The sequence below is a fragment of the Lonchura striata genome, chromosome 2 (assembly GCF_050655825.1).
Source record: "Lonchura striata isolate lonStrDom1 chromosome 2, ASM5065582v1, whole genome shotgun sequence".
Classification (NCBI taxonomy): Eukaryota; Metazoa; Chordata; class Aves; order Passeriformes; family Estrildidae; genus Lonchura; species Lonchura striata.
Genome location: NC_140704.1, coordinates 43908358 through 43930562, shown reverse-complemented (window position 1 = coordinate 43930562; position 22205 = coordinate 43908358). Strand labels below are relative to the sequence as shown.

At 39.1% G+C, this 22205-nt stretch overlaps 1 protein-coding gene across 3 annotated transcripts in view; it reads right to left on the bottom strand.

Annotated features, from left to right (window-relative positions):
- Positions 1 to 22205, bottom strand: part of TMEM108 (transmembrane protein 108) — a 162709-nt gene that overhangs the window by 100216 nt on the left and 40288 nt on the right. Inside the window, exon 2 of one of the 3 annotated variants that reach the window (XM_085573271.1) lies at positions 16615 to 16746. The exons of the other annotated variants lie outside the window; for them this stretch is intronic. The gene's annotated coding sequence lies outside the window, so the exon portion shown is untranslated. The remainder of the gene's footprint in view (positions 1 to 16614; positions 16747 to 22205) is intronic. 3 annotated transcript variants of the gene reach the window in all.

Here is a 22205-nt window from a genome sequence, read left to right as displayed (position 1 = left end):
AGAAAATCTTGTGCCATTCCTCTCTAATAATTTATCTGTATGAACCAGTTCTCTCTGCATTCCAGTAATATACTATGTCTGCATTATCCATGAATCAACTGCAGCTTTGAATAATCCTTCTTATCACAGATTCAGGAAAAAACAGGACATATCTTTATGTTAGAATGCCTAAGTAACTTAGCATGCAACACCTGAATGGTGCAAGCTTCCATTTCTTAAATCTTCATCACTCTGTCAAGTCTTTCCCATTGTGCTCTGAATGCAGATGAGGCCCATATATTCAGATTTGTCTTACCTAGGGTTTGTGATGCTTTTACTCACATCTGCTCTGAAAGCAGGCTGGCCATGCAAACAGCACTACAGATGTCGGTAGGAAGAAAATTGGTATATGTGAGTTTAACATATGTGCAAGTTAATTCTATTTACATTTTGGAACTGCAGTAGCCACAAACTGCAAATTCAAGGAGTAATGTGATTTCTTACTCCAGTTTCACCTACTGTTGCATTTGGAGAATCATTTCTTACACAGGAGTTAAAGTTTTGGCTTGTTTTTTTTACTGCCTCAGCTCACAGGCCTAGAATATGCAGTGATGGCAGAGTTGATGCAGTGTTGCCCCAGCCTTTGATTTGTCAGCTGTAGAAATATTAAGCTGAGGAGTGACATATGATGTTGACACTTTCTGATGGTGTGTACAACTGAAAGTACTATTCAGTGAAATGAGTTAGATATTTTTCCCACCCCAATTTTTTTTTTTCTTTGATTGAGGTTTTAGATATTTGACCACTCTTCTTGGATGGAAAAATGGCCTTTCAAGTCTTTTCTCAGAAAAATAGGTCTCCTTTCAGTTTTCTGGTTAAGCTAGTAATCCACAGCCTAGATAAGTACTTTAACCATCATTCTGCTGAGTACTCTAATATAAGGCTTCCTTCCCTGCCCTCCTAGAGCTATTTTTCCATTTTGTATAAATAAGACACAAAACCTAAGTCTCCTTTCCATAATGAGAATGCCCTAAAATCTCCACTAAATGGAATGATGAGTTTTTCTGTCTTCCTCTCTGGCCATAAACACCAAACTATTTCTTTGAGACAAAACAGCTATAGCCAGACTAAGATGCACAGATTGATTGTAGCCTGTTAATTTACAATTTAGGTGAAAAGAATAAAATTACACACATAGATTTAAAGCTCAGATAATTATTTCCTCTCTCTATTTCTTGACTGAGACATCTGTGTACCGACATTAACAGCCTAAGACTTGTGATCAATATTAAAACCTGTTCCAAATGTAGGCTCATTTTATCAGAAATATTAAGCACTGGGATACAAAGCAGCTGAGCTAACTTGTGTTGAGAATATTTTGGCTGTAGCAGGAGTCAGGAAAGACCACAGATGCTGTAAGTGATTAGCGGGTGCCTTGAAAGCCTCTCTGTGTGATGGGATGATTCCAGTCAATGCCACAGTGTGCTTTCACCTTTAATATATACCATAAAAGCATCTGAATGCACACTCAGTCTGTTTCTCTGTACAAAGGGCAGGGTTTCAAACATCCTAAAGGTTTGGGAATGGCAACAACTGTTGCTCCTAGATACCATCTACATATAAAGAAGTAACTCCCCAAGGAGCCAAGAGACACATTCACTCTACACATCAGTGTTACAGCTACAAGGCCTTTTGCAGATAAGCACAGACATATTTTACTGACAGTGTGAGCTGGCTGAAGGCAAAAGCCACACAGTGTGGCACTATGCTCTAGGGAATAAATCCAGCCTCCTGAGAGAGCTTATTGGATCAAGCACAGCTAAGGTAGCTGCAGGGCTTCACATTCATTGGGGAAGTCAAGATCAAAGTGAACTCAGATTGGTCTGCAAAACTCCATCAAAGAACAATGAATAGGCAGGAAACCCTACTCCTGGTAAGAGATTTCTCTGTAAAACATGAAGTAATAGCTCTATGTGCAAAACAGATTCTGGAAGAACTGCACTACACATTTATAGCATAAAATGCTCTGCAGATGAAGAAGAAAACTTTAGAAATGTACTCATAACAAAAAAATATCAGTAGTAATGATATAAAACACAATATATCACACACAAGTTTCCAAACAATGCTGCAAATACAGTTTATAGAGTTGTGACCTCACCAGTGGCTATTCCTCTCTACCAATGCAGGACCCCTGCACATTAATTCTTACTTTGCAAGACTCCAAATATTTCCTCCAGGAGTCTGGAGGAAATATTACTCTGTCTAATGGCAGATTTGAGTCAAGGCCCTATTGGTGCTGGGATATTCGACTCAGGAAGAATGATGCACAGAAGTCCAATGATTTCAGAAGGCTAATTAATTACTTTATTATACTATATTACGCTATATTACACCAAGAACTATAAGTAACTAGTAACTAGAAAACCTGTGACTCTCTCCTGAGAGACACATGAATCCAATTGGTCAAAGAATCCAAACAACCATCACCAGAATCCAATCAAGCAATCACCTTGGATAAACAATCTCCAGAGCACATTCCACATGGGCACAAACACTGAGTGAGATAAGAATTGTTTTGATTCTCTTTTCTCTGCTTCTCTCACAACTTCTCTCAGGAGAAATCCTGGGAAAGCTAAGTCTCTCTCTGTTCAGAGAGCATGTGAATACCACAAAACCCATCTTTGGGAATCTCCTGCAAGCCATTTACATAAACTTCTTTTTAATCTTAACAAAGTTGGGACAAGGTTCTATATTAAAATAGGACAGGTTAGTGCAAAATCAGATCTGGGAACTTGAGCAAGGTTAGAAATCAAACAAAGCCCAAGTTTCTCTTCCAAGTGGGTGCTGCAGTGGAACACATAGATGAGATTCCTGCCCATGACATATCTAGAGTGACTGCATGTAAAATAATGCCACTCAATCCTTGACACAGCACTGCTAAACAGATGCTACCATTGAAGTACATCGAGGGGAAAAAGCTGATCAAAGACCTGATAAAATTATCTATAAAGAACAATTTTAATAGTGGATAAACAATTTATGGACACATGAACTATTGAGATGGTGGAATCAAAGAAGAATCAAGACAAATTAAAAAAGAGAAAGTTTAGAGAAAATATCATACAGGATTTCACAGCACCCAGATACATTCTGTTATGGAACAATTTTGTAAGACAAGTGGGGTGAGTAGAGCCAGCACATTACAAATTAGATAGGCAAAACATTTGGAAACATATTGCCAGTCAGAATCACTTCACAGGCATTTGGTGCCTGAACAGCCCATGTGTCTCTGCAGTTTCCATTCTTCTATTTGATCACAGACAGTTCAGCTCTGCACTTGATTTTCAGTCCACAGGAAATATTAAAATGAATTCTGGAGACACAGCTTGAAATTGCAAACAATGATCAATTAGCTTCTCTCACCATACAATTTATTACCTTTCTTTTTCATGGCCTTTGCCACGCCCTTAAGTGCCACACTGATTTACTGCACTGTTCTGCTTAATTAGCTCTAGTGCTTTATTTCAGAAGCAATAACTATTCTTAGCTGTTCCTTTACTGGTAGTATTGCACATGGAGGACCCATTCCATCACCTGTTTCAAAGCAGCAAGACCAGATCTGCAGTTTAGAAACAAGGGATACCTCTCAAGTATTTGGGAAAGAAGAAATTGCTTCAAATTCCAGAAAGCAAATTCCAAAGTTAGTTTACACCAAGAGGCCTAAGCAAAATAAAACTGGAAAGCAGCCGCCTTCTCTCTGGAAGATTATTCTTTAGGATGAGACAAGACAACATTCAGACATCTGGGAAATAAATATTTTCTGAGTTCTGAATTCAATTACAGGATCCTAAAAGAAGGCTTTCACCTATCCCACCTAGGAGCACAGGAACATGCAGACTGGCACATGTGAGGACACAGTGACAGCCAGCTGGGAACACATTCAAAATGGAAATCAGAAGACAGTCAATAAATAGCAAAGATTTTAGACCATTGTAGTATAAAGAAACCAAGAATCCTTAATTTTTAGAAAGAAGCTCAGTGTGTCTGTCAAAGGGTAATTGATACAGCAGTTCAGACAGAAGGGGGCTGGATTCCAGGTCTGCATTTCTTTGTTCCTGGAAAGGCTGTTTTGTTAAGGCCAAGCCAAATGACAATGACATTGTGATTTCACTATTTGTGCTCCTAGTAAACAGTACTTCACAGTATGTGTGAAAACTACATGAATTAAAAGTGGAAGAGAAAGATACAAGTACCTAACTTCTATTAATAAAAGCAGTGTGTATGTTCAATCAGACAGAGATTCCTGCAATCCAAACCCAACACTGACAATAGAATGTAGACTCTTGTGGTATTTCCTCTTAAAAATCCAACTCAGAACTGAACTAAAAGTTACATAAATAATGGTTGAATAGCCTCTCTAGCACACATTCATGCTTAAAAGTCAAGATTTGCCAAAAAATAACAAGATATTTCTGTGAGACATAACGAGAAAGACCTGTTTTAACAGCAATGTAGGATACCACTGAACAAAGGTTGGTTTTTTACTACCAAACCTTGCATAAGGAAGAGTAATAGGATATGTGTTTACTCAGAATAGAAAACATATTAGGTAGCTAACAACAAAACAGCTTTGAAGGAAAATGTGATTTTGTCTACTGTCGGAAGTCATGGCAAATACAATGCCATTTCTTAAATTATTCCTCATTTCCACATTCTTTCTTTTTCGTGCCAGTTGCTGCCCCTATCTGTAAAGTGTCAGTGTCAAAAATGAGAGACATAGTGTAACTGAAAATAAAAGTTAATTACTGTGGAAATTCAACTCCAGAGCTTTAATTAAAGCCTGACAAATGTATCATGGACCCCAGGCACCAGCGTGGAGTACACCCATTACAGAGATTACTCCTCTTTCTATGGCCTCCCATGCTAACACAAAGGAAATATCAATCATGCTAGAAAATGGCTTTTCCAAATCAAAGATGCTGGGAATTATTCTATTACCTTTCTTGTAGATAATTTTCAGAGCTGCTGAGAGGGATTTTTATGCAAGAAAGCAGCATGTTAGTGTAAATTTTTGCTTAATTGCTAGGTTAATGTGAAATTGCAGCTTTTCTTTCAGATAAAATGGCAGCTGATGAGCCCCTTTCTATAAACCTACATTTCCTCTGTAGCTTCTCAATATGCAAGTAGGTATGTGAGAGACAAACAGCTTCAAAATGGCATGTGATGAAAAGAAGCAGAGGACACTGAGATGCTTGCAGCAATCCTCTCATGGTGAAAACTGCAGTGGACTCCATCTAGAATTCTTCAGCAAGCCCATGAATGTTTTTTCTGCCCTCCAACCAGCCTGCTCAGAAGAAATATTTCCACTGGAGTCCCCATTAAGAGCTCTTTGGGATGAGTTACCTACCACAATGTGGACAGTATTGTGTTCTTTTTTGGGGTCTAACCTTCCAGCCAGTTGCTATGAGGACACTGCTGAAAGAAGGGATTTCTTTTAGATGTACTTTATTGCTCCACTGCAATTATTTCATCATCTGTTGAGCACTCAGAAGCAATGAACTATGCTGACAAGATAATAGAGTAAGAGAGATGAACATTCTTGCTTTTATTTGCTTGATATTTAAGGCTTGGGTTTTTAGGTGATCAAGAAGTAAAAGCAAAGCATGCTCAAATCTCAAGAGTTGTTTTCTTACTCCTTCTGCTGCTAAGATAGTTAAATAAAGGGGTGTACTTTCACAGCCCAGGTTCTCCCCTCTTTGATCCTAAAGCAATAATCCCACATTTATGAGATTATTTTTTGTTGCCATGGAAATTGACAATGCAAGAAATTCAGCATTATCTCTTCTGTATAGGCAGGCAGAATGCAGTCCTTTTGAAAGACAGATATTTTCCAGACACCTCTCCCTACCCCCACCATCCTACACCCAAGAGAGGTCACAGTACAAGAAGCAGAAGACATACATGCTGTGCACAGTACACCACATATGGCAAGATTCCTCATACAGGTCAGACTCGCAGTACTTTTAGGACTATAAGGCATGATCCATCCCTTCCCAGTGCCGCAGCAGTCTTCATTTGTGGTGCCATGAACTCCTGATAAAAACTACAGACAGCAGTTTGTGGTAGTTTGGGATTACAGGACCTTATCCTACAATGCATTAGTCTAAAATTTCCCACTCTTTTCCCCAAAAATCCCAATTTGAGATTATTAAAAGCCCTTTGAGATACAGCCTCTTTGGTGTTTGCATAGGCACCGAACAGCACCATAATCTGTGGACTTCAGAGTTTCAGCAATCTTCCCACTCATCCTGCAGTGACACACTACTTACCAACCCTGACTGGCAGGCATCTCAGGCTTTAGTAAATCCACAAAGCCACTCAGGAACAAAGACACCCCCAAAGCATCCTGCTCTTACATCTTGCATATGCTGGTGGCTGATAAGATACAGTACCCACAGAAAATCTGAAGTTGTTCCTCAGTAAATATTTGTCTAAACAACTTATTTTGTCTGTAACTCTACTCTTGGGTCTTGAGTTGTTGTTATGCAGAAAAAGGATAAAAAGTCAGGATTCAGGAAATTGCATTTTCATGCAATCTTTGAATCTGAAAAACATACAGCCAGATCCCAGGCATATCCAATGAGTCTGATTTACACTCTTACAGGAGTCAGTAAAAGAATTTGCACAAAGCTTCCCAAAATCACTCCACAACACTCAGACCAACTCCCAGTTCCCTCCTTCACAGTGATCCAAGTGCTTCTGCCAGGACTAGGGATAAAACTCAATTCCTACTCCCACTCCTTTTGCATTAAATCCTTAATGCATCCCCCTCCTAGGCTCAGCATGGTGTGAATAAAGCAACAATCAAACAACAACATTGTCTACATTTTTTTTGTTATAAGTCTCTTAATAACAAGATATCCCTAAAGGACAGCAACAGGAATCATGGGATTCCACAACCTATAATACATACTATCCAAAGTAACAAACAGATTTCTTTACTCTCAGGCCTGACCTAGAGAGGCCAAGAGGTGTAAAATTCCTTGTCTCATCAGTCCTTAGATGCATTTATGAGACAGGAAAGGTTTCAAGCCAACTGTGATGATGATTGTTATGATGTGGACATCTGTTTGCTGAAACTGGCACATTTGTTTCCTTACAAATGAAAGGGCCGAGAGGAAACCAGTCTTTAAAAGTCTTTATGGATTTACTTGATAGTAATATTCAAGAAAATAAAACTTACACAATCTACATTCAGCTTTATAATTTTGGTGGTACAAAAAAAATGTTTTAGCTACAAAGAATTTTTCTCTTGAAGCAGGAAACAGTTTCTTGAGCAAGTTTCCTATTATTTAATTCTTTAGTGAAACAATTTTAATTTTGTAGCTCATATCTGAAGGGTAAACAGGTAGATATGATGAGTAACAATTCTTATTCATTACTCTATTTATGTATTAATATCATACTCATCCAGTTTTCTGACCATTAGTCATGAGTATGCATGGAAAAGTACCTGTCCTGCTTCTATTACAGGAGTAAATTGTACCTGGCTTTTGTTGATGCTTTAAGCCAGATATCAGCATAGAGGTAATGCTTACAATTGATGAGATATATGCACAGATTTACTTTTCTACTTCTCAATTTTCTTCTTTACTTGCATGCTTATTTCTTGCTGCTCTTTCAAGAAAGATGCAATCTCCAATTCAATTTACTCAACAGCAGCTAAGAAACTTACAGTTAAGAGGTTCATGTAGAATGACCACAGATCACCTACAGCAGCTACAGAAAAAGGGCTTTAGCACCTAAGTGCACCCATTTGTGCAACTAAACAAATATTACAATTCACTATCAACAGCAGAAAAACTCATATTCTTCTCTACAACCACCACTCAGATTAAATCTACTGAGTTATTAATAGTGTCACAGAATTTCTCTGCCCATATGGACATATATAGATGTGAAGAACTAGGCACTGCTGCCATACTTCCTAGGTTTCCTTCTCTGTGGACCAAGTGCTGATCTGCTCATCACACATCAGAAAAAAACATCTTTCTCCCTTTTCTAAGGAAAAGCTGTCTAGCACAACAAAAGCCCCGTGGTTGTCAAGCCAGAGCTATTCCCAAGTGCTGAAATCACAAGATGTAAAGAATTTATTTGAAGTGGCCAAATAGCTTTCCGGAAATAAAAAGACCCCTAATATTTAGAGAAGACACATTTGTCTGTGTTTACAAATAAAGCCCCAGCCAAGCTATGATACCTGAACAGGAATACACTGTAATTCTGTCAAGAGATAGAAAGATGAATGTACTTTAAGTCCAGAGGGAAATCCCTCTAGACATTGTTTCTAAAAGCTTAGAAATCAGCTTGTTTTTTTCCCCGTGGTTGCCGCTATTCCTTAGCAACAAAGCTAGTCTGCTGAACATGGCTCTGCTATAACACATTCCAGAAATAACTCACAGGGCTGGCATTGTTTGGACTAACAGGGGAAAACTAATCGGGTCATTTGCTGTGTGCTAGTGCTTTCCACCTGCTGACCACCTGCGTGTCCCCAGGGCAATCCAAGGAACACCCACATGCACTCACACGTGAGTGTGTGTGTACCTAAACATACAGACATGTAGCTGAAGAGTATTTTTAAGGGGCGATTTTTCACAGCTCTTATATGGGGGATGGAGAGAAAGATGGAGTAGGACAAGACAAAGACTTTCTTCTGTTGCTAACCAAAGACAATAAGAGTTCTACTGAAGACCCAAGCGCCTTCCCCACCCACCCAAGAGCTCCACAATGGCCAGGAGGAATCTATGTCCTTGTCTCCAGACAGCATAAGAACCACCCTCTGTCCCAAATCACAAACTCCACTCCCCATGAGTGGAGACAATGCAGAGAGCAGCTTACACTCTGTTTCTACATTCCTTCAACTTTACAACAATGTGGGTATAGCAGCTCCCAAAACCTCTGTGCTAATGCAAAACCTCCCTTGTGGCAATAGGGAATGTTTGGCGACTTCGTTTCTCACTTTTCAGGGCTTCCAGTGAGATGGAGTTCCACACCAGCACATACCACAGAATCCAATAAACTGGATTGTTTGCTGTCTTAATCTGTGCTATTTTTCACACTTGTGCTAATTACACATCACATAAATAAAGAGTTCCTTGCAATCTATCATAAAGGGAAGAGTTTTATTTTTGTTAAGAAAATTGCAAACATTTTGAATATTTTTCTGTTCCACACTGGGGTAAGGAATCTTACTTATAATTGTAGCTGGCAAAAATGAAAAAAAAAAATCAAACCAACAAAACCCAAACTAAAACAAAAACCAAATCCAAAATAAAACCAAAGAACCAAACCAAAAACCATAAACAAAACCTCACCTAGGATCTAGAAAATTACAAGCTCAAATTGTTACTTTTCCTGATTCAACCAAGGACTTGAATATATACTTCTAGCTTCTCACATAAGTGTCTGCATCAGGAAGGAATTACATACCCTAGAGAGGGACATTCTTTGTCTAACACTAGACTTGACAGAGATTAGGTGAACTGGCTGTGTGTTTTAGTAAAGCAACACTTTCCTTTCAATGCAAAAGTATTTTCTGACAAAGTATATGTCATTTTGAACATTTGAGCCTTGCTGTAATTAATATCTAAGAGGTCCAAGCTTGGTGCCAACAGGAATACTGACTGCACAACACTTCACATGCACAGACAAAATTACATCAGTGGCAAATGCTCTGCCATGAAGTAGATGTATCCAAACCATAATATTACACTAACAAAGTATGGACAAAAATGACAAAACATGTCCAAAATTCAAGAGAACATAGGCCCTGTTAAGTAGTGCTTCATCTGTTCTAGCTCCTAGCACAACCTGAGGATTTTCTCTCTGTTTTCAATGCTGTCTTTGCTGTTGCTAACATGCTACCATTACACTGAAAGAAGGAATGAAGGAATAAAATTTAGTAGATTTCAACTTTATGTGATTTGTTTTTTAAAGGCATGGGATAATTTTTTTTTCTCTCACCCGCAGCCCAACAAAAATGTCTGGAAAGCAGAGAGAAGCATAAATCATACCTATGAAAAGTTCAATATCCTGACACTACCAGCCAGATTTTCTTTCTGCTCTGACTCACACAATGCCTCAAGGTGCAATCCAGCCTACTGCACCCAAACCCCTTCATTTTGAGTTTTACACATTTGCCTTTTCATAAAAGAGTTCGATACTTGAGCACAAATGAACTGAGCACATAAGTAAACTTGGGTTTGTAAAAATGATTGAGCCTTTCACACCATGCCTCAGGTGAGTTCAGTGGGCTGTGATGCACACCAGCAGCCAAGTTGCTGTGTGTTGTATATTTTACATACCCTGCAGTGCTTCATGCCTGAGACAACAGTCTCCAGTGTGATGATGACCCCAGGGGAGAGGCACACAGCTAAACAGAGCAGCATGTTGAGTGCCCACACACTCAGGTGCACCCAAAATTGTGGCAGCCATGAACCAGTTAACAAGCAAATCACCTTGTAAATTAAAAGATAGCTGTTAAGAGTCTCCTCTTTTGACAACATTCAATTACAAAGACTTGCTCTATTCGGACACAAATTAGATGTAAAAATCTGACTTTCAACTTTTAATTAGCAGTAGAAGATAGAGTTATATTTGTTACGGCATGTTATACTTTCTGTTAATTTTTATTTACTCCCACAGTTTAAAAACAGCCAATTGATATCTAGCAATGTTAAATGCCTTTTTGTAAGACAAAAAAACTCCAAAACCAAACCAACAAAGCAGTCAAGATTCACACATCTCTTTGGAAGAAAAGATACAGTAAAATATGGTCAAAATCGGCATATGTCTGCTGAAGTCAGTGGGGCCACAGTGGCTCCCAAACATCCTGGAAATCCTCCCCGGTACTACTTATACCCATTAAAAATGAGTCAGGAAAGTAGTGGAAAGGACAGAAGAAGGAAGATACAAAAGTGTTTTTTTTATTTAAAGAGATGACAAAATCCACTAAGAATTTAACTTCTGGTGACCTTTTCTTAATTGAAGCTTTGCCAGTTAGCACCAAAAGGGTAAAAACAGCAATAGTGAAAGAAACATTTATATACTTTCTTGTGTCACATGCAGGGTTATTAACATAAGTAGCATTAACATCTCCTAAAGCCTACTTTTATGTTCTGATGATTTACTCCTTGGCTTGTGTATTTAACTAAGCCAGTGCTCAGCACTCTACTACCAGTGACTCAAAGACACAGCTCTGTAAACTGGACTGTTTGCTGTCTTAATGTGTGCTATTTTTCACCCTTGTGCTAATTACAGAAATAAACACAATTATATGTCAGTGAAATATAAAGAATGCAGTGTATCAATTTTTTCCACACAAATATAGGATTTGCAGGGGTCTTAATTTGCTTCAACTAACTTAGAGATTCCTAGATGAAATTCAGGTTCTTCAATATCTTATACAAGGAGAAATTCCTTCTGATGAAATATGATAGGTTTTCAATGAAAACCAGTATTTTGCTTAACTGATCCTTTTCAGTAACACTACACTTCAATATACAGTAGCATAGATTCTCAGAAGACTTAATACTATCAAATTACTGAGTACATTAAATGCTAAAAGCTAGCAATAGAGGAAAATGACCCTTAATATTTTCTTTTTAATGTAATTGAACTGGAGTAGTGCTACGAATAATTTTTCCAAAGCTCCCATATCTATCCAGAGGTGCTTGAGGTCAAATTTTGCCACTTACAAGATCTCTGGTATAATTGTCATTGACTTCAGGATGGTCAGATTTTGGATTTACAGGATTTTTGTGTATAAAATACTATTTCTGTTTCCAATGAAATCAATAGGGAACGTACTTATGGTAGACTTGGTCTTTAAATATGAATCAGATCATTAAATGCACATCACAACAAGAAAAAAAGGATTATCCCTCCTTTTTCCATTCTATGAGTAATAGCAATTGAGGTCATGAAAATCTGACCTGTCTGAAATACATCTTTTGGGGGTGGTTTCAATGAAGAATGGATTATTGCAACCCACCCCTTTCTTTCATAATGTAACAATCAGAAATCTACAAGCATCTTAGCTTTCTTCTTGAAGGATGGCTACCAAAATTCCAGGCATATTTATTAGAAATGGAAAGATAGCGCCTGTCAATTTGAGAAAATGGATCAAGTGCTTAACAGGTTACATTTAACCAGGAATTCAAGTGCCATAAAAATGTCTAAACTGAACACAAAGGAAGATTTTAAAACTAATGGAAATGTAATCAGTTCCTTTTTTTATCCTCCAGGATTCTGTTATATTGCTCCAGACTGCTCCCGCTATCTCCTGTCTCGTAAGCTCAATCTTCTCATGCAAAAGCTTTGATCTACATGTTCTTTGCTAAGTAGTTTCAAGTATTAAAGAATTAATAACCATGCAGTGTATTTCCCCTCGCCTAATTCTGCATGCTGTATGGTTCTTCAGAAAATCAAACATTATCTGTCAGACAAATGGCACCGTGGTTATTTGGAACATTTGATTTGGCAGTCTTCTAGCAATTCAGTCGTATTTTCAATTATGGTAATGTAATACTGAAAACATTGGCATTGTTTGGCTACCACAGACACTTTTCTGGTACAGCATGAAAGAAAACAGGCCCACCCAGTTGTCCTGGCAAGAGTGAACTGGACTGGTTACTACCCAGTCCACATGGTGGGAAAAAGCTGCAACTCCACTCTTTTGTTCAGCTGCTGTGGAGCATCTTCTGAACTTCCACAGCCTCCATACAAAGTGTGTTCTGTTAATAATTTAACAACTATATAAATACAATAATCTGTCTTGTTTCATGCAGAGAATAATAGTAATAAACATTGATACTCAGGAAGTATTTGTGTCCTGTGCTGTATTCAGCAACTTTTAATTAACAGCTTGTAAAATGAAGCAGTCACAATTGTTCTTCTATTCCTCAACAGATCCGGCATCCTGATGGTGGCATTTCATTACAGCACTGAGGAAATTAAACGAAAGTGGAGTTCATATGGATCATCCATCTTCAAAGGACCAGAGTTACTGTAGGATAAAGGAGGCATTCCCCCCCTGGGCAGCTGGGAATCTGATGGTGTCTGAAGTCATCTCAGCCTGCCCTGCTGTGAGTACTCAGGAGCTGATGAGAAAATCACCATCACCACCTCCATCGAGAGAGGTTTTGAATATGGAGTCTTCTACATGGGAGTAGAGATGCATGAAGGCTTGAACTGAACTCTATGGAAGGAGTTGCTCTACAGAGCTCAGTAGTTCCAGCCTACATCTATTAAGCAAGTAGTGTAGCCCAACTGGAGTAGTTTTATATTACAATATTGCTAAAGATCCAGCAACCACATCCTGTATGTTTCAGGGCAACTTACTTGGGACTAGCTTTGCTTTAGTCTCCTACAGATTGAATAAGAGAAATTTGCATGCTTTAGCAAGGGTATCAAGAGCTGCACCTTCTGTTATAGTTTTATCCAAAACCAGTCCAGTTCACAGGCACCAGGACTGCTGTGAATGAAAGCATAAGAAGTGCAGACAACAGGGGAGATTTTCATCAAAACAAGATTCCTAAACCAAACTCAAACACTAGTGCAGATGTATCCTCCACTGTCTACTTTTTTTTTCAATGGGGTTGATCACTGAAAACACTGATGTGAAGTCACAACAGAAGCACACCCAAGAAAGATGTTTACAGCTGGGTTAGAATGGATGGTTTTTAAGCTTCTGCTCAACAAAGGTAAGGTTGGTGATTTTGTGCAATGACTGAGGCTTCCAGATATACCATGAAAATGGAAATTTCCCCCAAATTTACTCTTTATGTCCCCCCATAAGCATAAATAAACTGAGGAAATTGTACTAGCTGCTGAGCAGAGAGCTGTAGAGCCTGCCAAGCAGGCGACCCAGCATGCAGTGATTGCTGCCGCTGGCTACGGAATAACTGCAGCTGTTTCTCTCCTTTATTTTTCAGTCATAGCTGAGGGACATATACAGTGTCAAAATGCACTCTACAATTGGGGAAAAGAAAATAAATTCCTGTTATGTTCAAAGGATGAAAAGCAGAATACATAAGAACAAATAAGGGAAAGAACTACTTTAATGTAGTCTTTGAATTTCTTACGTTAAAGCAATATGCCCTTATCCTGCAGCTCTTGATATCCTTGCTAAAGCCACTAACACAAGAACAAGAAGTCTGGGCCTCAGGACATATATGCAATTAAATACAAACTTTCAAAAACATTGTTGCAGAGGACACTAGAATGGTTAATAGCACAGCAGAGCCACATGGATGATGCAAATAACCTTGCTATTTAACTGCCTAATCATAACTTACTGTGGCATGAATCCACTGCTAAATGCCTGGATTTTCTCTGCCAGCCACTCTATCTAATAGTTATCCTTGACCTTTATGTATCAAAATGTTTGCTAGTTTACTGACTTCTCTCATGCTAACTTCAAAGCTCTCAAAGGTAAAACTCCTTTCCAAAGAAGTTAGCAGGTATATTTCACTTTTGAAAATATTCTCTCCTGTTATTAAGTGACAATTAAGTTGCAGAAAAATCCCACTGATGTAACAGCAGTGTTGCCTGAACTGAAATGCTGAAGAGTAGCAACTCACTAGGCCATTGCCTGCATATGCTATATTTCAAGAGAGAAAGTGCACTTATCCCATGTAAAATCACAGCTTCTGCATAACACTTTTTGACATCCAGAGGATTTCTGAATAGCAACATCAAAAACTGCATGCTCACACTGTTTTTCATAATAATCCCATTAAAGCTGAATTTTGTGCTCCTTTTTAGGTCTTTCCTGATGGTCACCATATTTCAGTCATTCAACCACAGCTGACACATCTGCAACCACTTATTTCTCGCTGTCTCAGACAAACACACTGTAATGTCTAAAAAAACGGCACTGTTGCTTTCTTCTTAGAGACCTCTGTCAGGAAGAGGCCGCCTCATGCCAACCAGAGTCAGACACATTGTGAGGAAAGCAGATCATGGCTCTTTTCAACCGCCCCTTTTAATGCTCCCAGTGCCGGAGAACAGAAAGATCCACAGCACCAGAGCTTTATTAAAGTTGGATGCTGCTCCAGGCCTTAAGGAATCTGAGTAACAAAATCACTTCACATCCTGCACCTCTGTGCAGCTGAGAGTGAATTATTGTTCTTCACAGCCAGGCACTGCCTGCAATACCCGGCATTATGTCAGGGAATGCTCCTCTCTGGCAAACCATCTAATACTGGCACAATTCAGCTCTCCATGCCATACCTTCAACCTATGTATATGAACTAGCACTATCAATTTTTTCACTCTGCTCTGCCTCCTATTCCAGCATAATTTATGGAAAAGGTCTCGAATATAATCACCTGAGTCTTGTGCATAAAGGCATCAATTTCAGGCTCCTTTCCTGCAATAAGTTAAGCCTTTCCAACTCCCACTGAACTCCAAATGGAGTTGAAGGAGCTCCCTAAAAACCAAAATATTTAAATGATAGATCATTATTCCGTATAAATGTTCTGGGTAAAAGAGAAATCAGCTCCTTCTTACAGGTTGGTTTAATGAAATATTGTCAAAAGACAGCCCTTTTTGGTACTTGAGATCTCTCCATTCAGCTTTTTACCTATTTTACAAGGGAAAAAATACCAAAAGTCTTTTCTCTGCCACTTTTACATGAGTATTGCATGCCATCTCCTAACTTGACAGTCTGATGGCAAGTAAAATCAGCAAGAATGTTAACCATTCACCACTGCTGACAGCAACCAGCCTTGCTAATTTGAAGGGAAAAGTCAAAAAGGAGACAAGGTGTTTAAATATGATATTTAAAGGTTCTATCCACACAGGGTAGCACCTTTTAAAAATTATGTTGCTGATATGCAAACACAGAGGAAAAGAACTGGCTGTCAGTTAGCTTCAGTGCCACATGGCTAGGAGACCAGATGCATGAGAATATTTTCAATTCATGGAAAATATTAATCCTCTTATACATACATTTGTATAATTCCAATAAAATAAATATGTAAATTTTTAAGTCCTTAGCAAGTACATACAGGTCATCTATTTGAGACCCTCTAGATTTTTCTAGGATTGACTGTGGCTTCAGTCACAAGCTATAATGCTGGCTCAGGATGCTCCATCTTGTAATTAAAGCCTTAATCTCTCCTCTTAGTCATCTGGGCAGTTGTAATGAAATATGCCAGTTACTGCCTACTCTTGTTTTGGAAAAATGCCCAGCAGATTACAACAGCAACAAAATTAAATTACCCATTTTGTACGTCCACTTCACAGCACACTCATATTGCCCTTTACCAGTCTTGCATTAAAGCAAGATATATTAAACCAAAACAGCTTTCTGTTTTTCAGATTTCATTAACCTTCAGGAAAAAAAAGAAAAGTCTTCTTCAGGATTCAGTATGTCACTTTGTTTTTCTGACATGTTGCTTCACACTTTAGTTGGGACAGCTTTCTGCAGCACTAGGAAGAACACATTTTAAGTGTTATAAATTGGTGACGAAGCAATATTAACCACAGACTCTTATGTCATTAAAAAAAAAATTAAATAACAAGGGTATAAAATATTCTCAGAAGCCAGATATCTTTCCCCAAACATACTCTTATGCCATCTGGCTTTGACCACACTGCCAGTTTCTTTCCTGTTCCTTTCTCCCTTCTGCTTTTCCTTTCTTCCTCCATGTACTGCAGGCACCAGTGACAAGTCCGAGTCACACTTGGGTAAAAACAAGGCTGAAACAAAATTAAAGTAAAAAATTACAAAGTGACTGAGAAAAAGGTAAGCATCAGCTTTTTGCTGGTTTCTGAAAATGTTCAACAGCCCAGCTGAACTGAGGGAAGTAACATCTTATACAACCATCAACACTTTTACTGGTCTAGGCCAAGAAGTGCTCAGTCACATCCTGCTGCAATGGGTCTGGAAAGGCAAAGGGTCCCATCAATACCAAATGCTACAACTGCCTCAACAGAGCATACCCAGTATCATTCTGGAGCATTGCAGGAAAGATTCACCTCTTTTCACACTGACCAGAATGAAAGTTTTTTGGTACCACTGACAATCCCTGAATAGATGTGGGATATGAGTTTCAGTGTTCTTCGTGTAAGAGAGTGGATGGGTCAGGCTGAAATTTAGGTGCATATTGAAAATCCATTCTACACTAACAGAACACATTTGTAGCTGCCTTTCTGCCAGCAGCACCAAGAACAGAATTAGTGAACTACAGATAGCTGTTTTTATTAAGAAAAATTAAAAGACAATCATAAATGCAATTAAAATCTAAATACAAGTGGTATTGATTAAGTCTATTTTTGGAGCAAGGGTGTTTGCATTGTTTGTGATCCTGAGAAAGGAGGAGCAGGAGGGTATGTATCAGTAAGCCCTCCTGGACTGAGTGCAGTGTCACTATTTTAAGGGACTTAATGACCATTTTATTTCTGATACTCTGCATTAAGGACTAAATTATGCTTTCAATTAGCTTAAGAAAAAGATGAAATAAAACTGTATCATTTGTTCTGTATTTACAAAAGATCAGAAACCATACTGTTCTGAAAATTGTTCTGACAGCACATGCATTTCCGCAATAACAGGTTCATGCAAAGCCCTTGCTCCAAAACCTTCAACTCTTCAGAAGGACAATGTGGGGAGACACTTGGCATGTGTACTCTAATCTAGAATAGCTGCTGTCTCACAGCCCATCCTCAATGCCATGATGAAGTGCCAGTGTGGAAAGAAATCGATAAAAACCAGATGGACCCATATATCTGCTGTGAACCGTTCACAGGCAGAAGTGGGATGGGCTTTTCAGCAACGCTCAGCTCACACAAACCCTGCTGTTAACAAGGAACCAGGCTGCAGTGCTGTAGCAATCAGACGCCTGCAACACTACACCAAAACCTCCAGTATCAAGTTAAAAAGTTGCTCCAGAGCTTAATCTGTTAACAAATATTCATACATATTTACATTCCAAGTGTAGTCTTTCCCCTTTTCACAGAGATATTACAAACAATTTTAGCCAGCACAGTGTTTGCAGAGTATGATTTTAACCAGCAGAGCAAAACCCTAGTGTTTACACTCAGGTCTTTGTAGATGCTTTTATGTGACAAAGATGCCCAAACTCAATGACTCATTCCTTATAAAAGCAGACAAACATGAATACCCTCGGGAGGATCAGGGAGATGACAGTCATTAAGCAGACATACATCAAGATACAGAGACAAAAGGAATGCCTTAATGAGAATAGGAATTACCCTTCCTTTTGTGGGTTTTTATAACATTCGTGCTCAGCCTCCACCAAAATGACTTCGATGATGTTATTAAAAATCACAAGTTCTTACAGAAAATGAGCTCAGTATGTCTCAAGGCAGCTATTTTGACTCCTGTAGTAAGGGCCAAATTACCTTGTTACAAAATAGTTGCTTCTGCAACCAATAAAAGTGACTGTGGGACTGATGCAACAAACAGCAGTTCTGGAGAAGCTTCCAAAAAATTCATGTTTAATTTAGGAATTTGGACAGTGAATTTGACATTTGATTAAATCTGAATTTCCAAATTAAACAATCTAAAGAGCATGAAATTAACAACAGCATTATATCTTGCCAGTGACATAACATCTCCCAGTGCCTCCCTGGGTGCTTTTAGGCACCAGCAGTTGATCAGAAGTCTTGATAAAGCTCAGAGACAACTCTCCCCAGACTGATTAAATGCAGGTGCTTTTTACATCTGGTTTTCAGAGTCTGCACAAGCCTACCAAGCATCACAGCTGAGGCTCACTTCTCTTCTGCAGCTCTTTTTAAATAAGCCCACTGATCACTCCAGAGGCAAAGGTATTCAGCTTCAGTTTTTGACTCCTGACACCCTGCCCCAGCTGAATTTGGCATTTATCTCATATGCAAGTGCTCACACAGACAGTGTCTAGCAGCAGATGCCCACTGTTTCAAATGATAGGATGCTCAGGCCAGAGCAGGGGAAGCCAACAGACAGGTGTTCCCACTCCTCCCTGCTGCCAAGGCTGGCCCATTAAGGAAATGAGGCTGAAGGCCACCAGTGCAACAGTCAAAACTTAATCACCAAATCTGTCTCTGTTCTAAATACCCCTCACCAGCTGGTTATTACTTATCCCCTGATGGTGTCTGGGCACGTTCCCTCCAAAAAAGCAATCAAGCTCCTCTGATGTTGTGTGAAAAGTCAAGTCTGTTCCTTCCTCAGTGTATGAACACATGATCCACCTACAAGAAGTTCACAGAGCACCAAAAAGAAATGCTCAAAAACTCACTTTCCGTGTGTGGCTGGGAACACCTCACAAGCAGTGCTAATGTTTCGCTTTTGTCATCAGGAAATTTTTCTGGTGAAGCAGAGGCAACATTACTGCCCTCCTCACCTGCCCCTGAAACTGCCACATGACATCACACCAAATTCCTTAATACAGGAAACTGGGTGCAGCTCCACAGATTCAGTGGAAAATGTAGTCCAAATCATGGACTACATGTCTGTGGTCCTGCTACTGCTTCTGCATATTTGTTGTCTGACTCATAATCAAAAGATGGGTAAATAATAAATAAACCATGTTTTGTTAGCTTCTTGAAAACCAAAAGGTTTGTGTCTTTTCTTTTTTTTTTTTTTTTTTTTATGGTTAGACTTGATCATCTTAAAGGTCTTTCCCATGTAAATGATTCTATGATTCTGGTTTCTTTATGAGAACTTATGGGTTTAACAGTGCTTTTGTACCTTCTCTGCTGGAGTCCCTGCCTCTATAGAAAAATACCTAGACTCGGGCTCAATTTAAAAATAAGGATTTGAGTTTGCTGCATAATATCAGGGAGGGACTTTGCTTAAAACATTCAGTCCTGAGTTAGGGAACAGTCCCTGCCAGCATAGGAATGCAGAGAAGTGATCCAAGAGTGTAAACAGCAAGCCTTGGTGACAATTTTTGTTACTAGGAACCTAAACAAATGCTTCACCTTTTTTGTTCCTTCTTATACAAGCATCCAGATTAACCCTGAGTGCTAAAAGGAGATATTCCAGCTATGAGGTAGTGCTCAGAGTCAAATAGAAGTGATATCTTAGTACTGTGGCTAAGATATCTGTAAATTATTTAGAGGGGGAAAAAAGGAAAAGCTAATTTATTTTTATGATCTCTGTTTGCTTTTTACACCTTCTCTGCTTTCTATAGTGCTTTTTGTCATCTACCAGAAGAATGTTACTTGGCTTCCAGCCTATGGGAGATATGCTTGAATTTTGCTTAGAAATCACAAAGCAGGAGGATTGTCTTTTTATCAGAGTAGTATACTGGGACTCAAGAAACCTTGGCTTATTCCCTACTCTAAAAGAAATTCTCTTTTTGACATTTGGCAAAATGCTTTATTTCTCCACACTTCTGAAAACAGCATTACTGTTCTGTTATCCTGTTTGAATAATGAAACCCCATCTGAAAAAGAGAGATACCATTTCCTTTTTGTTACCCATCTTCTTGCCTGATTACACTGCAGTCTCTGCAGGACTGGGACTTTTCCCCACGATAGGTTTATATAGAGTCTGTGACACAATGGAGCTTTGGTACAGCTCAAAACCTCTAGACACTACCGGACTACTAACATTAATTCAACTCCTAGCACTAAGAAGCCAAAATTACTGGGGGAAAGTAATCTTGGAGTGAAAGCTCTAAAATCAAGTCCCCGAATCCTTGTCCTGACAAAACACTTCCTGCTACCAAGATGTCAAGCTTCAGCCTGACAAGGAAGGCACTGTTTTAGCAACCAAGCTAGCAATACCTTCCCAGTAATAAATGCAGAGGTGGAACCCAGTCTGGAAACAAATCTGTGACAAAAAAGGGCTGTAAAGCCCTGCCTGACTGACAAATTCAGGTTTTCCATTATTCACACTAGAGGATTCCATCTGAAGAGAGCTGCAAAGGAGGGATCTTAATTTATCCTACATTAAGATTCAAAGTGTTCAGAGATAGACTATCACTGATTTAACTCCACTCTACAAGTTATCATGGCCTATGATTTAATTGGCCAATTACTTAACCCTGATGAGGAACTGGCGAGAATGCTGTGCCTCATACATGAAGCAGTGGTTGTAGTAAAACGTGGATGAAATGTGCAAGTCTAACTCAGAGCATTTTATCAATCATTTGCAAAGCTGACAGGTTAAATGGGTTTGGAATGGTGAATACATTGGCATTTTTTATTTGTCACAAACTAATAGAAAAACCTATTAAAGTTATGCAGATTTCTTGTCCAGCATAAACAAATGATGATTCATATTCATATCTGCCTCAGGAGGAATAAAACACATACATTAACTCATTAGTTGATTTTTCTGGCTAATACTTTGCACAAAGTGTGGGGAAATATATTTTTGCAAATGCCCAACTACTTCCCAATTTTTTACCTAATGTGTTCAGGCAAACCAAATCTCCCTTAGACTCTGAAGTCAAGAATTGGACAAGGTGTTGCCATTTGGAGCACACAACAAGCTCTTGGGCCATCACCATTCTCTGGGTGTCTGGCAGTCAAGGAAGAATTCATTGATGACTGAATGAAAAGCTGCAAGGATGACTGAGAGAAAGTGGAAATTTTGCAAGGAAGAAGAGCATGTTTCAGTTCTGAGGTAATTTTCTGTCTGTCCTGCCCTTGCGAGATGCAGTTCAAAGGTTGTTGCAAAGGTACTTTTGTTGTGCTGAAAGGCCTCGTACAGGATCACTGTGCAGGACTAGGCTGGTAGAAGCCAAATTTTGTCTGTGCATAAGTGAGAAAAGTGGGTGACAAGAACACCTACAGAAGAACACTGGAGCATACAAGCCCACACATGAACAGTTATTTGCTTTAACATACCCTCTTGAGCAATAGGTTCACCCAGCATGAGCTGATACCTTTGTGCTAAAATGCATTATTTGTTCAATCCACTACAAAACCTTTTGTTCTCATTCCTGTGTCTATCCAATTTATCTCCCTAAGGGATGAGGACATTTCTATATCTTATGCTTCACTTTACAATGGCTGAGCAATTCCGGCTCCATTAGGAGTTCACTGCTCATGCAGCCTTAGGAGAAGGGCCACAAGTGACAACTGTATGCAGAGAGAGATGAGGCCTCTGCTCCTCGGGCTGTAGGAAGTGAGCTGGGGACAGTGGGTTTCCAATGTCCAGGCAATGCCAAACTAGCATAAAATGCATGCTGACCTTTGGTCCT